This window comes from Sebastes fasciatus, chromosome 3, assembly GCF_043250625.1.
Source record: "Sebastes fasciatus isolate fSebFas1 chromosome 3, fSebFas1.pri, whole genome shotgun sequence".
In the NCBI taxonomy this organism is placed as follows: domain Eukaryota; kingdom Metazoa; phylum Chordata; class Actinopteri; order Perciformes; family Sebastidae; genus Sebastes; species Sebastes fasciatus.
In genome coordinates, this window is record NC_133797.1 from 17,092,323 (window position 1) to 17,108,055 (window position 15,733).

The window sequence follows — 15,733 nt, forward strand, 5'->3', positions numbered from 1 at the left end:
GAGAGCCGGGGCTGCGGCTCCACAACCTCCTCATCCGTCAAATTTGAATGGAACAGACAGCTCGGACAGCTCGGCTAAAGCAGCCTCATTGTTACGTTCGTTACACACATCGATTTTACGAGCAAGAGCGCAAACAGTTCAGCTCGGGGTCCTGAAGCGTGGGTTGACTACGGTGTTGTCTCCACCAGCAGCCATAAAGGTTTGTATGTCGGTACATCAAAGCCCAGAGAGAGCGCGCTCCAACAGCCAGTAAACTGCTTCATGGTATTAGCAATTTGCCCATGTGCCTTTATCTTCATGGCTCTTAAATATCACTGAGTTCATTCACAGAGGCATGAGAAGGATGACAGGAAGTGAGAGCTCACTACAGCAACAGCGGTTGGTCCAGAGTGGTTGATTTCTAACTTGATGTAGCGTAAGGTACATTACACAAACAAAGCAAATCTTGTTTACATGCCTGCGGGTATATATTGGAATTTGAGTTTGACCAAAGTTAAGATTTAACTTTTCTGCTTTGATCTGCATGAGGAGTATTCAAACCACTGTAAGCGAGAAAAAATATAACATATTTTGCTTTGAACTGCATTGAAGTCAAGTGTAATATATGTCTTTGTATGAGGAGTTGTCAGACATCAAATAAATGCAGGAGCTAGTAATAATACTTTTTTTTTTTTTTTCTCGAATCAGCTTCAGTAGAATGTTTTAATCTGAACCCCACAGGAATGGAGGCTGTTTCAGAGAATTAATTGCTTTGACTGTTAAAAAATATTTAATTTCTTGACCAAAGCTCTTTGAAAATATGAAATGTGCACGCACGAAAATCTCTGAAATGTTTGGCAATATCTCATTTCTGTGCACAAGAAAACTCAATTACACACTGCCAGTTAAACATATTGCTGCATTCATTCATAATTTCCATTTGTTGATGCACCCAAAGTGAGATTGCATTAACATTTCACAGATTGTGTGCACACATGTCTGTTATTTCGAGTAAGCCGGGGTGTGAAATTTAAATATCTCAGTGTTCAAAGCAGTTTTTCCACACGGTCTCCTTTCCTTGGGGGGGTCGAATGGGCAAAGTTCTTCTCTTGTAGCTGATACAAAACAAATATGTATTATTAGTTGCCGGAGGCTTCATATAAATCTATTGATTGCAGTTAACATCAACCTCTGTGTGACGCAGATTCTACTATATAAAAAGGAGGAGAGCAACACATCCACTACCAAAAGGCAGGTCCTCAAATAAACAACTCTCCCTGCAATCTAATGATCTGGCAGGCACACATCAAATACAAACATGGATGAAAGACAGAGGCAAAGCACCTCCAACACAGCTCCTGTATGTGCCATTACATGCAGCAGAGTTCATTAAGCTGAGTATGTGCGGAGAGATAAAGGCCCCTGTATTGGGGGATTTCCCCCTGCTAGCATACTGTCTGAACATGACTGCCAGTGTCTTTGAATACTGTACAGATGCATGGCTGAGGGCGTATTCTCGTCAGGCCTCAGATCCCAGATCCTGTCTTCTTTCCACACACAGATGGAAGTTCCTTCTCTTTCTGTCTTTTTTTTACTAGCATGCTAGTTAAACGGTACATACAGCGATTGAAATATGCCTTTGATAAGGATGAAGAATTGATTTATGGCCATACTTTTATCATCGCTCGCTCATAACCCGCTGCCCCGAGCACTCTATCCTGTGGAGAGGTTTTTGGGGAGGAAACCACCTGCTTTGATTTATAACCCCCACGGATTGGATGTTGTAGTCTGGACTGCGGTGTGTGAAATCCCTGACATCTCTTCTGGGTTCAGTCGCACTGCCGGGCTCTTGGTAGTCCAGACTTTGAGCCTGATGGTCTAAATTATGAGTTAGACTTGAATATGGACAGATAATGTGAAAAAAAAAATCTACAAAACTGACAGGGTCTGAAATTAGCTGTTTTTACTGCCTGTCACAGTGTAAAATGTATTTTTTTTAAATCTGCCACTTCTTAAATTAATGCAATAAATGAAGGAATAACATTTCAGATCTGATGTCATTCAATGTTCGATATATTTTACACAAAAAACATTATATGCATGTTAAATTCCAGTGTTCGAATTACACCGTAGCTTCTGGGGGAGCCCTATTTTTCAGGGCCATCTATAGTGGTTATTTGCATAAAAACACAAAATTGAAATGATCAGGAAATAAATGATAGGGTGAAAATAGGGTGCGCCCCTCAAGAATATTTGCAGCGCGCCTTTGAGCGCTTTTTTTTTTTCTCTTCGCCATGGCCCTGGTCCCTAACAAACTCAAATATGACACAGCGTGCGTATGCCGTTATGTCATTGTACATGCGGAACTGTTGGAAAACATCAGTAAGAGGAATTGATAGTCATGGATGCATGAGATGCCAAGAAATTGGACAACTAGGAACCGGTACTCAATGGAAACCAATTCTCTATTCCCATGCCTAGCGTTTTCCCTGTTTGTCAATGTGGCGGATGGCCAGACGATTTTAGCTGCGGGGGCTAATTTTAGACCCTGCAAGTGGTAAGAATTAAAGATATTGTGCGATACAAATCAAGGTGGCAAATGGTTGTAAACATTAGGAGTGATCAAAAAACACAACCTGTATACTAAAGGGCGGGAGAATACAAAGTGTGCCAAAAAGGGATAAATCCATCATGATCTTTTCGCCATCTGAGGGTGCACATAACTGCATGAGCCAGAAGGCTTGGCTATAAAACATAACATTATAAGAAGTAAAAGCATATCCCATAGAGGAAGTCCTGCTGTTTTGATAGAACAGATACAGACAGACTGGAAGTAACTGTCTAGACTCCAACATTTAGAAAAAGAGAGGAGGGGTAAGCTGAGACTTTTAAAAGTTGCTGTGAATTTTGACTGAACTTGTCCACATATTATATATTTTCATATGAATCTATATGAAGGTTTCTAAAACTGGTCCAACAGTAAATCTCTTTATCTTTAGTGAAGAGAGGGAAATCTGTGAGAAATCTTGTGCTGCACATCAGGATATTGTAGACATGTATACTGTATGCGTATACGTATACTGTACTGTACTCATAATACATCATGTAATATCAATAAACTAGCTTTAAGCTTTGTTTTGTCTTTGTTAAGTCAACAGTTGTTTGTAATACGGAGCTACAGATGGGATTTCCTCCAGTGAAACACACTGGCAATAACCCGACAGGGGCTTCCGATACTCTGGCATCTGCATTGGAAATGCAGTTCGTCTCCTAGGGCTACAGGCCCTCCTCCATTGTTTCACGGCTATCTTGACACCCACTCACCAGAATGGAGGCATACCGCAATGAACCCTGGGATCTGTGATCCTGCCACCGATAGGCACAGCAGTGCCACAGATTCCATTAAGCTCCAAATTAAAGCAGGCACATCAAAGGGCCTGTGTGGAGGCAGCATGGAGATGTGACAGTGAGAGGGGGAACGAAAATGAGTGAGGGGAGAATAAAGAAAAAAAAGAAGAAGCCTCATTTACGCAATCCCCGAACGTGACAGAGCCTAATCCAAATCAATATCTGTGAGTGGTAGAGTGTTGTTACAATGCTAGTGTGGAACATATTAGCGGAAGATGAAAGCATCAAAGTGGTTAGCTAGATGAAATTATGTATTTTATATCACGAGAAATAATTGGAAAAATCTGGGAGAGCTGGCATACATTTTCGCCAACATGCAAATGTTCTAACTGTATGTTCCACCGACCACATGTGAACTGGAAGCAGTAGCTTTCTTTGGCTCCAGTGACATTTTGCAACCAAAGTTTCAATGATACTTGACTCACAGCTCACAGTCAGCCAGCTCGCACGAAAAGGCGAATGAATGACACGATAATGTGCCGGTCATTTATAACGTAAACGCAGCTGCGGGAAATATGCCAAGCTCAGAGCTAGTACTGTAGAATAAAAAGCGAGAAAGTCTGCTTAAGGCAGGCGGGTGGGGAGGTGGATGGGTCCAACAAACAAACCCCAACGCATGGAGGCACCCTTTAGCAACAGTGTGTGTCAAACCAGGCTTTCAACTAACTCCAATGTAAACCCACCGCAGCGTTTTTCAACGGTCGGAGCAAGTGACGTAGTATTTATAGCATGAGAGTCAGCTCAGAGCGGGAGGGAGGGTTGGTGGATGGGTCAAACAAACACAGGACTTTCAACCAGGAGACCACCGTTCGTGTCCTGTGTGAAACTGAGAGTAACGTTGACTGATTTTGTCATGTCAGTCGTTAGTCCTGTGAGTCGTCGATATCGTCAGTCCTGTGAGTCACTAGTCAGTGAAGTTAACGTCAACCACGACCGTTTCCTAAATCTAACTAAGAGGTTGTGTTGCTTAAACCTAACTTCCTGTGAAAACGGAAGTTTATCTTGAAAGGACACTATGTATGTAACCAGCATATATTGACACGCTGAGGGGCACTGACGGTATTTGACGAGTTGGGAGTGAGAATGTGTTGAACAAACGCATGACTTTAAATCAGGAGACTGGTTTTCGAGACCGTTATTTTGTAAGTTGACGTTTTTTTTTAGTGACATTTGTGACGTGTTTTCCATACTTATGTTACGTTGTTTCTGTACATATTTTACTTAGTTTACATACTTATTTTAAGCCCAACCATGACGTTTTTCCTAAACATAACCAAAGGGCCTTCTTGCTTCGACCTTACTGAGGACGTTACTGTAGTTTTGTGTGGCAAAAAGTCTAAAATGCGTCCTCATGGCACAAGGTTGTAATGTCATGCTATTTATAAGCCTTTCCGTGAGACCGGGTTGTCACAGTAGACTGATCTCCTACTTTACCAGCCAAAACAAATAGACATAATGTGCAATAACAACAATGAAATTGAATTACTTGACGTGAAGACACGCCCACATTTCCACACATTTTTTTGACAGCAGGCTGAAACATTTATACAATAGCTTTGTCCCAGACCTATACAGTACATCCAATTGTACTGTTCATGTGATCCATCTCAGAAGCCGTCATTTTTTTTTTCAGTCGATATCTGAGAGGCTTTATCTGTGTCCTCCATGCTGCGGGTAGAGTACGGGGGGACCACTGGGATCATATTGTCTCTATAGATAATCTGTATTTATTTTTCTGTCCAGGGTGGAAAATTTGCAACGAATCCCTCGGGTTTCTGCAAGTGTTTTATCACTTAGAGATTCTCCACGAGATGTTACTTGTTATTGGGGCATGGGAAGGACTCTACGTGATACCGCCCGCATAATTCCCAAGGCCTGTCCAGGAGCGTCCGCTGCTCACAACAACACCCAGGGAGCCTCGGAGTGCTCCGTACGCATCTCTCTACGGCTTCCAATGGCAGAAGAAGGGCAAAGAGGGTTATTGGACAGGAGGGGTTGTGGAGGGGGGGGGGGGGGGATGCGGCCCTACAGCAGTCTGCCTGATTGCATCGCCACACAAGCGTGCCTTCAAAGCCTTCCCCTCCCCACCGCCCAGTTTGACCAGATAAGGGCCCCCTCACGCTGTGGTTCAGCTAGGGGACAGGAAGACACACGGAGGGGTCAATGGTAGTGCCATCTGCTCCCCATGTACAACAAATACTGTACATCTACATCAACAAACTGTCCAAACACATATCCTGTCCTATATGGACCGGCTCTTCAGACTGCAGCTTTGATCACTCTATAGGCTTTATATTAGGGCATATACTGTGTAATACAACCAGGATGTTTATCTAACAAGTTTCATGAGGACAATGTCGATTGAGTCAATATGTTTGTTCCTTTATTTTGTGTTTTAAGACAAACAATGGACTGTTCTTGTGCCGCAGAGAAGGCGGTCCGTTGCCGTTACAGTGTTAACGATGTGTATTAAGGTCACGCCGATATGGGTCAGCTCGCCGTGACATCACATTCCTGTGTGTCGCTAACTGAGAGGCACAACGCACAAGACGTCTCATTCACCGAGCGAGTGGCACGTTGGAATGCAATTTAATCTGCAAGTAGCAATTCTAAAAATGGAGGATGGTGTATCATTTGCCTTGTGGCATTTTTTTGGATGAGCATGCCAACCCCGACCCCACACCGCCACACAACACACACACACACACACACACAACCATCCACACTCCCATAGTTCTTTACTGGTTCCACAAGCTCCGAGTCTACACATCAAGCAGTGTCAGCAGCTGTCACGGAGGACATATCATGTTGCACACAGGCAGCCAGGCCAGTGCCTCCAGGTTAACTTGGCTTTTACAACAGCTTTTCATCTTTTTTTCTTTTCTTTTATACCTCCTTGATATGTCTGTCTATCTGTCTTCATTCTCCCTTGCTCTTCTGTGCCATGAACGGGACGCTGGCTCCTGTTGCTAACACATTATCAAGCCAATCAGGAGATAATGACTATCATCTGGATCTACGCTTAATTAAGTAGTTTCCAGTACGTTCTAACAGCACACCTCTGTTTCCCCCTATCCTCAATCTTCCACCGCAAAACTGCTCTCTCTCATGACTTCACCTGAGAGAAAGGTGCTTTCCACTGTTTGGTAGGTAAGACCTGAGGGAGTTTGCCTCTCAACAGCCCTCCCAGAATCAGTGATAGTACTAAAAACTTCAATTACATCTGTGGTTCCAACAATTTGACGAATGGATGGTTTGCTTGCCGAGACAACAAAGGAGGTAGCTGGATACAGTCACCACGCCGGGTAATAAAAAACGGGAAATATCAAAGTGTTTAGTCAGTTTAGAGACAAGCAGGAACTCTGGCGTACAGTATGAGCTGTTCCCCGAGCATGAATCTCTGCAGTGAGTGAAACTGTCATGTGGGGCCTTGTCAGGGAGCCAAAGAAAACAGAATCAGCTTTGCATAAAGGAGAAAAGTTACACAATAGAGCCTGTAATACCTGGTCAAACAAACCTGTGATTGATGCATTTGAGACAATGGAATAGTTCAAGAGTGAATAGGCTCATGGGACTGTGACCAAATAGTCTTTAGATCATTTTTTCTGGGAGAGGCCTAGATGCGGTGAGTGCTTCACCCATTGGTAATCATGTTTTGTTTGGAAAACCCTGCTTTATGTTGCAGCTAATGGGAAACAAATTGCCCGAGCATGTTGTCCCCTCAAACTGAGGGATTCCCTAATCCAAATCCACAACCGATAGAGAGACAGCTTTAAACCTCATAACTTCTTCTGTTTGGTTTGGTGGGGAGAGATAATGACTAGGAAGATCCAGAGTACTGGACTCGTCTCCTGGCTTGGGAACCCCCCAAAACTGAATAAGTCACATTATAATCCATGACACCACAAGGAGATGAGATGAAGAAACACTAAAGAGGGCCAAGCATATGGCGGAGAGAGGAGGAAAATGAGAAGAGAAAAGACTGAGAGACCACATTCAGACAGAGCAGAACAATGAGGCTCTTTCATTGGGGTTCGATGATGAAGGGAAGATGAGAGGGAAGAGGATAGATGAGGGTGAAGTGTCAGTGCAGCTTCCACGTACAGTGCGACTAAGATCCGGGATCCCGAGAGACCACTGAATCAACGTCAGGCATGGATTTAGAGACAATGTTTCTGCAATCTTGCAAATCTTTGGATGTGGTGAACATATGGTTGCTATGGAGTACAATATGCGGGGATTGATGACGAAATTACACACGTCTTTGTGAATGTGTGTGACTATTTATGTACACACACACAAGCACGAGTGTGTGTGTGCGAAAGGGAGTGCGTGTGCATGGTGAAAGGGTGGGGCATTGAACAGAGGCCCCTCTAGCCCAGACTTGAAAAGGCATTCTTTCATCATTGCTAATCTCCCAAACATAAACATGAGAGCATCCACACAGTCTCTCTCTCTCTCTCTCTCTTTCTCTCAGGGCCGAGGGGTGACCCTCCCATGACTGGAGACGAGGGACTGTATGAGTGCAGGACTGTGCGTGCTTCTGGCTGTTTGTGTTAGGGAGAGTTGCACCGACTGTATCAATCAACATATCAGTTTTATAACAGTTGTTTGTGAACAGAGATTTTTTTTGTGTGTGTGTGCGTTTACGACTACAAAGGATGTGTGTGTTCCTGTGCTTCTGGGTAAATCAGGTTCGCAAACCAGGGCGCGACTCGACATGTGAGACAGTTTCATCCGCAACAACCGACAATTAGTTATTTTTTCCGTGTAAACCATAATTGCATGTGGTTTCAATGGGAAAAAGTATGTCAAAAGCACCTAATTCTCAGATATAAGTGGGATTTCATTAATCTGGCAATTGAGAAACCTTATTCCAAGAAGCAAATCGCCCCCTGCGCCCAACCAAAGAGGGAGAAATGGAAACTGAATCACCCAGTGTTCATTTTGTTAACTAAAACTATGACGAAATATGTTTGTCAACAATCTTTTTTTCTATGACTAATGACTAACGGTGACAATATCAAACATTCAATATCATTGACTAGATGAGAATAAAATGTAGTTAATAAATAAAACCTTTACCAAAATCTCTTTTCATTTTTGTCACCTTCCACCATCTCTTCCCCAACCCGTGCTGCAGCGGCCGCTCTCAGTCTTTCCTTCTTGTCTCACACCTCAGTCCTGACTTGTGCTACGATAATGTATTAAGTTGGTGGTTTGTGGGTCGGGTTCAGGTGGTGGATTAACGCATATGTTTGCATCTTGGCGGTGCGGATCGACTCTCATAACGGACCGGTGGGTGCCGCGCATCACTAAGGAGCACAGTCAGGAAGACTCGGAGTAACTGCAAAGCTGCATTGTTAATCATTCAACCTGTGTTTTCCATCAGATAATTATACGATAAAACTGTATGTGAAATACATTTTTCTAAAATTACAAAAGGATTCGTTTTGGCTAGAACAGATTGACTGAAATATTCAATATAATTTGACAACTAAAAAGGACATTTGACACAGGACGAAGACAAAAACTAGCTATAACAATTTGACTAAAAGTAATGGCGTGTTGCTCTGCTCTGTTTGGCGACACCTGGAAACTGCTTGACATCTCCTGGATCCATCCTCTCATATATGTTCACATAATATGTATTAATTTTTGTCATATGGATTGTCTATGTTGTATTGTTACTCTGTACACACAACATATATTGCACATCTGTCCGTCCTGGAGAAGGGATCTCTCCTCTGTTGCTCATCCTGAGGTTTCTTCATTTTCTTTTCCCTGTTAAAAGTTTTTTTTGGGGAGCTTTTCCTTATCCGATGAGAGGGTCGTACTGTAAAGGACAGAGGGTGTCGTATCCTGTACAGATTGTAAAGCCCCTTGAGGCAAATGTGTGATTTGTGATTTTGGGATATACAAATAAAATGGACTTGACTAAGAAGTAATGACTTCGTTGTCGTTGACTAAAACTAGACTAAAACTATGAAGGATAAAAATGACTAAAATGTGACTAGACCTAATAAGCATTTTCATTTTAAGATTAAGACTAAATCTAAAATAGCTGCCAGAATGAATACTGGAATCACCTGAGAATGGCTGTCAGGCTCTCGGGGAGCCAGGAGGGCTGGGATGTGAACTAGCACAAGGTGGCACTGGACGTGCTCCTCTCTATAACGGGAACACTTATTTCTCAGGCCTTTATGGCTGGCATGAAATAAGCTCAGCTCACATGACACACACACGCACGCACGCCTGCGTATGCGCACACATCCAAGCTCGAACACCGCACGATTCCCTGTATACAAGCCAAAGCTGTTTTCGCAGAGCATTTAAGAGATAAGGCCAATGAGTTAATGCAGACGTACTGCCATAATCCAGTTTCCCACCCCCCTTCTGACTCTCATCCCCCCCTCTCCGCTCTCCTCTAACAGCTTCTCTGCGCTTCAGCTGTATCTGTGACAGATTAGGGCAGATCACCAAGGATTACCTCCACCAGACACAGCCTCTACACGCTGACCATAGACGCCCCCTCAACTCCCCCATAAAGAGAGGGAGAGGGAGGGAGCCAGATTTAAATTTAATATTGAATAGTTCAATTTATTGATCATGTGTTGGAAGGTGTTTCTTTTTATCAATCTATATTTACAAAAGTAGAGAGGTTATTTGTTTTAATCACATGCACTCTCCCCATCCTGGAGGAAGTTAATGTATTGCCAGAAGGTTGCATGATGCCCGGGTACCTGTCGTTCCTTTGGGATGCTGCTGCAGCGTGAATATAGGTCAGACCTCGTTTTTGTTGTTATTTGCCTTTGATTGCTGGATAAAAGGTGTCGACAGTCCCCGTTACTCGCTAATGATCACCCTTTACTAAGAACTCTGGCAACGCTCTGTACCCAAAGCCAAATATCTGACAGAGAAATCATTACTTTATTTTCTTTGTTCCAGACTCAACAACTTCATTTCCGTGCGGCGGCACATCTCAGCATCACCTGGTGGTCTGTTTGAGTACTGCACACTGCAGGGGTGGGGGGAGAAAGGGGAGGGAAACGTGCAGTGACGGGTTTATCTCATGGATTTGATGCGAGCGTGAGATAAAACGAAACTGATATCTTACCACTTTTAAATGTGTTGCTTTTGGGCATTTTAAGGGCGACTTGAAATGCATTTAAAATGAGGGGGAAACTTTCTGCCCAACTTCCCCCGAAGTTGTTCACTGTTCTAGACCAGAGAGAATATTTTACCCGTGTCCATGAGAAGAGAGAGCCTGAATAAATTAGCTAAATCCTTTATCCTTCCTCTATGCTCAGCAAGTTGACAGCAGTGATCTTGTTTGTAATCAATATTACATGATTTAATTAATATGTATATATATAATATGTATATATTAAGTGCAGCTCCATTTGTATGTCATAGAGAGACTCGAAATGCCTTCTTATATGTCACTGAATTGAACCAAAGGATCAAACAGAATATTATATTATATATTATATATATATATATGTACGGTGTAATTAACATTATGGAAGGGGTAAATTAAGATTTGGATTGCAGGCACCAATCTGATATTAAACAAATCATTTTGAAAATGCTTAAAAATGCAAAATATGAAATGACTCTTTAATCTGTGTTTGGATGTATGGAATCAAAAAGGTGTGTGTGAGAGTGATGGAGCAGGTGTGTGCGAGATAGGCAGATAGGGGGAGGAGTGTGAGCAAGAGCGGGGGAGGGGGTGACTGAGACCCCACCTGGACTCAGAACAAGCGGGGAACCGACTGGGGACGCGGACGCTACACAACACACACTACAAAGGGCTGGCGGGGCGAGGTGCACGGACGCCATAACACAGCCAAAGTCCCATTGTTCTATCCCCGTTTCATCTCCCCTCCTTCTCTCCAAATATTTGGAGGAACAGCTCTGAATAACATACTGGTACTGAGAATATTGCACTCTGTATATTGTTGAAAGGAACTTCGGCAGTCTGAGTTTTTCGCTCTTCAAAGACGCTTGCTTTGTTTTGTTTGGGTTTTGTTTGCTCCTGTATTTGAATTGTGTACCGTGGATTTCGTGGATATCTCATTGTTCCAGGATTTCAGATTGTTGGACGGAGAAGCACCCACTGGCTCATTTATTTTCATTGCGTCATGTGACTCATTGTAATTGCAACACACTGGGAGGAGAAGCAGGCTGAAATGATGCAAAAAAAAATAACAACTGGCCCCTGTTTCCCACTGACACTGCTGGGGAGCTGTTTGTGAGAGAAGTTGCATTCTCCTTCATTATTAGAGTTTCAATAAGACGGTTCCTATATAAGACTTCCAGGGTGCACATTACCATACCCGGGCCAATGGGAAGTCAGTGATTAAAAATACAAGACCGCAGCTTTGCATCAGAGTGCGGAGCTGTGCTATTAATCATGTGATCAATGGGGGATGAGCGTGAAGCTCGACGATGCGGCGTTACAGCATCGTCTTACAGGGTCGTTTGATGGCCCTTTCCTGGGGACCCCAACATTGATTGGGCCCTGAGGGTGCCCTGCGGCGCTGCCCCGTTGCCAGGGCCTGACTGACAGCTCTAATGACGCCTGCCATCGTCGGGCAAGGGACCGCGCCAGAGCAGGCACTGAACTTCAATCGGCCTGTGTGACGTCCAAAGAGTTTTGATTTCTCAGCAGTGGTGAGGGGGTAAAAAGGAGACCCCTGTGGGAGACAGGCAGCACCCGGCCTGCCTTTGAATATTTCTCCGTTTACCGCATGTCAGTTCTCGGTGTTGGAGACGCACAGAAGAGAGATGTAAGGGGGTGGCTGCGGTGAATTTTACATAAGAGAAAAAAAGGGGCCCCACAGACCCATGGGATTAGGTTTGGATGCTGTCATATGAATGCAGACTTTGTCATTATGTGCAGCTGTCATTGTGTCAGCTTACAATAGTGTTTTCTAAACAAAGTTCTGGTGATGTAGCGGTGTGAAAAACATGTCAGGAGGCTGGACGGAGAAGTTGCAACTATCAGTGCTCTCTCTTCATCTTTCTCTCTCACAGCCGTTCTTCCCTGCGATGGAGGGATGTTGAAGAGCAGTGGAACCTCAGAAGACTCATCCTCACTTTGTTCTATTATTCACCATCTCTGGCTTCAGAACTCTCTAGGATCTCCATGGGGTTACACTCTCTATCCTGATGGAAAGACTCCTATGCCGCTGAGAGCCTGTTTACTCCCAGACCCAGCGGCCCACTGGAGTACACAACCAGTCCCTTTCACTTCCACGCTCACATCAGAGCCATCAAAAATAAATGAAAAACAGACACGGTGCAAGCCATTTGTTAATCTCATGTTCGCTGGCACTTTTTGAAACCACTTGCCGAATCAAAAAGCGCCATTTCCCAGATTGGCAGCCCCCTGCTTAAATCAACCGGCGATGATGACATTCTGGCGAACGTCACAGAAAACAATTTACTCTACCGTACCACTGTCTTCCTTTTGTTCTTTTTCAGTCAGCGGGAATCTTTACATCTTCGCCCACTATGATACAATATGATCCCCTCTCCGAATGCTCATTTGTACCAGCATAAATAGTTATTTGAAAGATAAAAGCAAACATGTTTGTTTTTTGTTTGTGTTTTTCCCTCTTCTCAACTCCCCGAAGGCATTTATGAGCACTTTGGTAATAAGGACCAGAGAAGGATTTAGCTGAAGAAGAGGAGCATGGGATGCTTTGATGTACTCTTAGATTAAGTGAAGTCTACGGCGATGTCTACAAAAATACATGCAGTGTATACACTGAGCTCGGCTAGACGGATTCCTCTCTGCTGGCCCTTCCTCTCTGGTCCCAAACCACCACAGCATGAAAGACAGTCTGTATGCTCCGTGGTAGCAGGAGACTTGTATGGACCTTGTCGACAGCTTCAGATGAACCATTCCCCAAAGAAACACAAACTGGGGAGCAGGGCTTTTTTCACAAACTTGTTTTTTTCCCCAACCCAGAAATTTCCCCCAACAAAAAAAAAAAAATCTAAACTTTTAAAAGACTGGGTTCAGAGTTGCTTTGATTTTTTGATTTATTGCTCTGCTTAAAAGAGATTTAGCAACTAGGCAATGCTCTGAAGACGAGCATTGCCCAAGCGACTCGACACAGTGCCAGTGTTTGAGTCTGAGGAAGACTGAGTGAAAGAGAGAGAGGGGAGGGGGTTGGGGAAACAGGGAGAATGATTTTGTAACTTGTTATGAAACAGTCAACATTTTCAATTTTAAAGTCATCTTAAAATTTTAAACACTTGATTCAGAGTGATGAGCTATTCAGCCAGAGCCAAAACAAAGTCTCAAATCTAACCTTTTCATATTTTATGTATTCTAATCACTCGCAAACTAGTTAGTAAGCAGAAAGTGAACAAGGCGGCCAGTGGGTTTTGGCGAGGATGTGAGATTCTCAGTAATAATATACAGTAAGCAGGTTTACAAATCAGCAAGCGGGCATTTTCTTAAGAAAACATTCCTTGGCATAGTGTGACTGTCATGATTCCCTCTATGCTGCTGTGCAATTTGTATTTGTTTAGGGTGTTAATGAAAGGTTGCATGAATAATTTAACACAAACAAAGCATGCGATTCCAAATTAGCGGCAGTCCTACTAACACATGAAGCATCTCCCACCGTATGTGGTGGATGTTCTGGTGATCTGATGCTGACCTCTACTGGACGGCGCTGCTGCTGAACGCAAGATTGTTACCAGACTAACTCAACAGGCACCACCACATGCTAGACCTAGAACTAGAAATTACTTACAATGTCAGTTTGATTATTATTTTTTTGTGCATTGATTTTAACAACAGTAAATGATACTTGTATAACCACAATCATCTTTATATTCTAGCCCCACCGACACTGGATTTTTGAGGCCGCTACCGATATTTGAGAGTGTAAAATAGATATCAATATTCATACTGTTTTACATATGAACATAACACAAACAAACATTTCTTGATAAGGATCTCTTAAAGTGACCAATATATATACTGAGAGGCACATTTTATAGCTGAAAAATAAAGTTTTTGGTGCTCTCTGGTGGATCACCTATCTACCGTTTCTGCATTACCTCAAACATCTAGTGCAGTTTCTTGGATTACATTTATGACTCTACAATACATTTATTGCAGATATATATTGGCAAATAGCTGTGCTTTATATTCACATTATCATTCACTAATCAGTCTCTACAGGGGTCTTTTTGTTATTTATGAAAGTGAGAGGCAGACTGGAAACAGGGAGAGAGGGGTACGACACACAACAAAGTTCACACAGCCGGAATTGAATCAGGGACGTTGCGGTTACATGGCATGCGCTGTAACCATTCGGCTACTGCGGCGCTCCATCTACAGCAGTGTTTCCCCCAAAAAAAATTCTGGGGACCCACTTCTAAAAAATGACAAACCATCACACCCCACTTCACAATGGGCCTTATCTATAAATCTGGAGAAGAGCAAATTTTTTGCTTAAATGTATAAAGAAGTATAAAGAAATATATACGTTTGAAAACATACATAACTAGAATGGCACTCGGAGAGCGCAGACCTCCGCCAAGGTGCCTGACTTTAAAAACAGATCACAGCTCACAGCTGGCGGTACCGTGAGGTGGTCGGCTTATTATTAACACGGTGTGTTTCCGTGTAACGTATCGGCGGATGCCTCTCTCATTCAGCAGCCTTGTTATGTCTGTATAACATTACACAGCGTTGTCTCTCATCCCGTCATCTACCGCTTTTTTCTTTCTCACCGCGGCGGCCAGCAGCTCCCGCTGCACCTCTCGCCACACATCCACACACGCATCTCTCTGCTCGAAGAAGGCGGGGTCATGCGTCATCATGGTGTCATCAACGCGTCATCAGTTACACTGCGCATGTGTTATACCCTGTGGTCTTAAGGCTCAGGCTGATCAGAATTCTTAAAAAAAATCATGAATCCGAATCATGATCGCCACCAAAATCGAATGGATTGTTCATTGTGCCACAACCCCCCCACCCCCTCCAAAATATTTCATTCAAATCCATCGCAGACTTTTGGAGTAATCCTGCTAACAGACAAACAAACAAACCAACAAGCCAACGCCGGTGAAAACATAACCTCCTTCAAGGCCATAGGCCTGTATGCTAGCCTTTCATATTAGATTCAATGTTATAAGTAGGCAACAATTATCAGAACAATACGAATATACAGGCTCCCTCATGTGGCTCAAAGGTGTACTGCAGATGTAAATGTTAAATAAAAGACTGGAAGAAATTCTGCTAATTTATAAGGCAACCCTAATAAAATCTCCTGCGACCCGCCTCTGGTTCCCGACCCAGTCTTTGGGAATCACT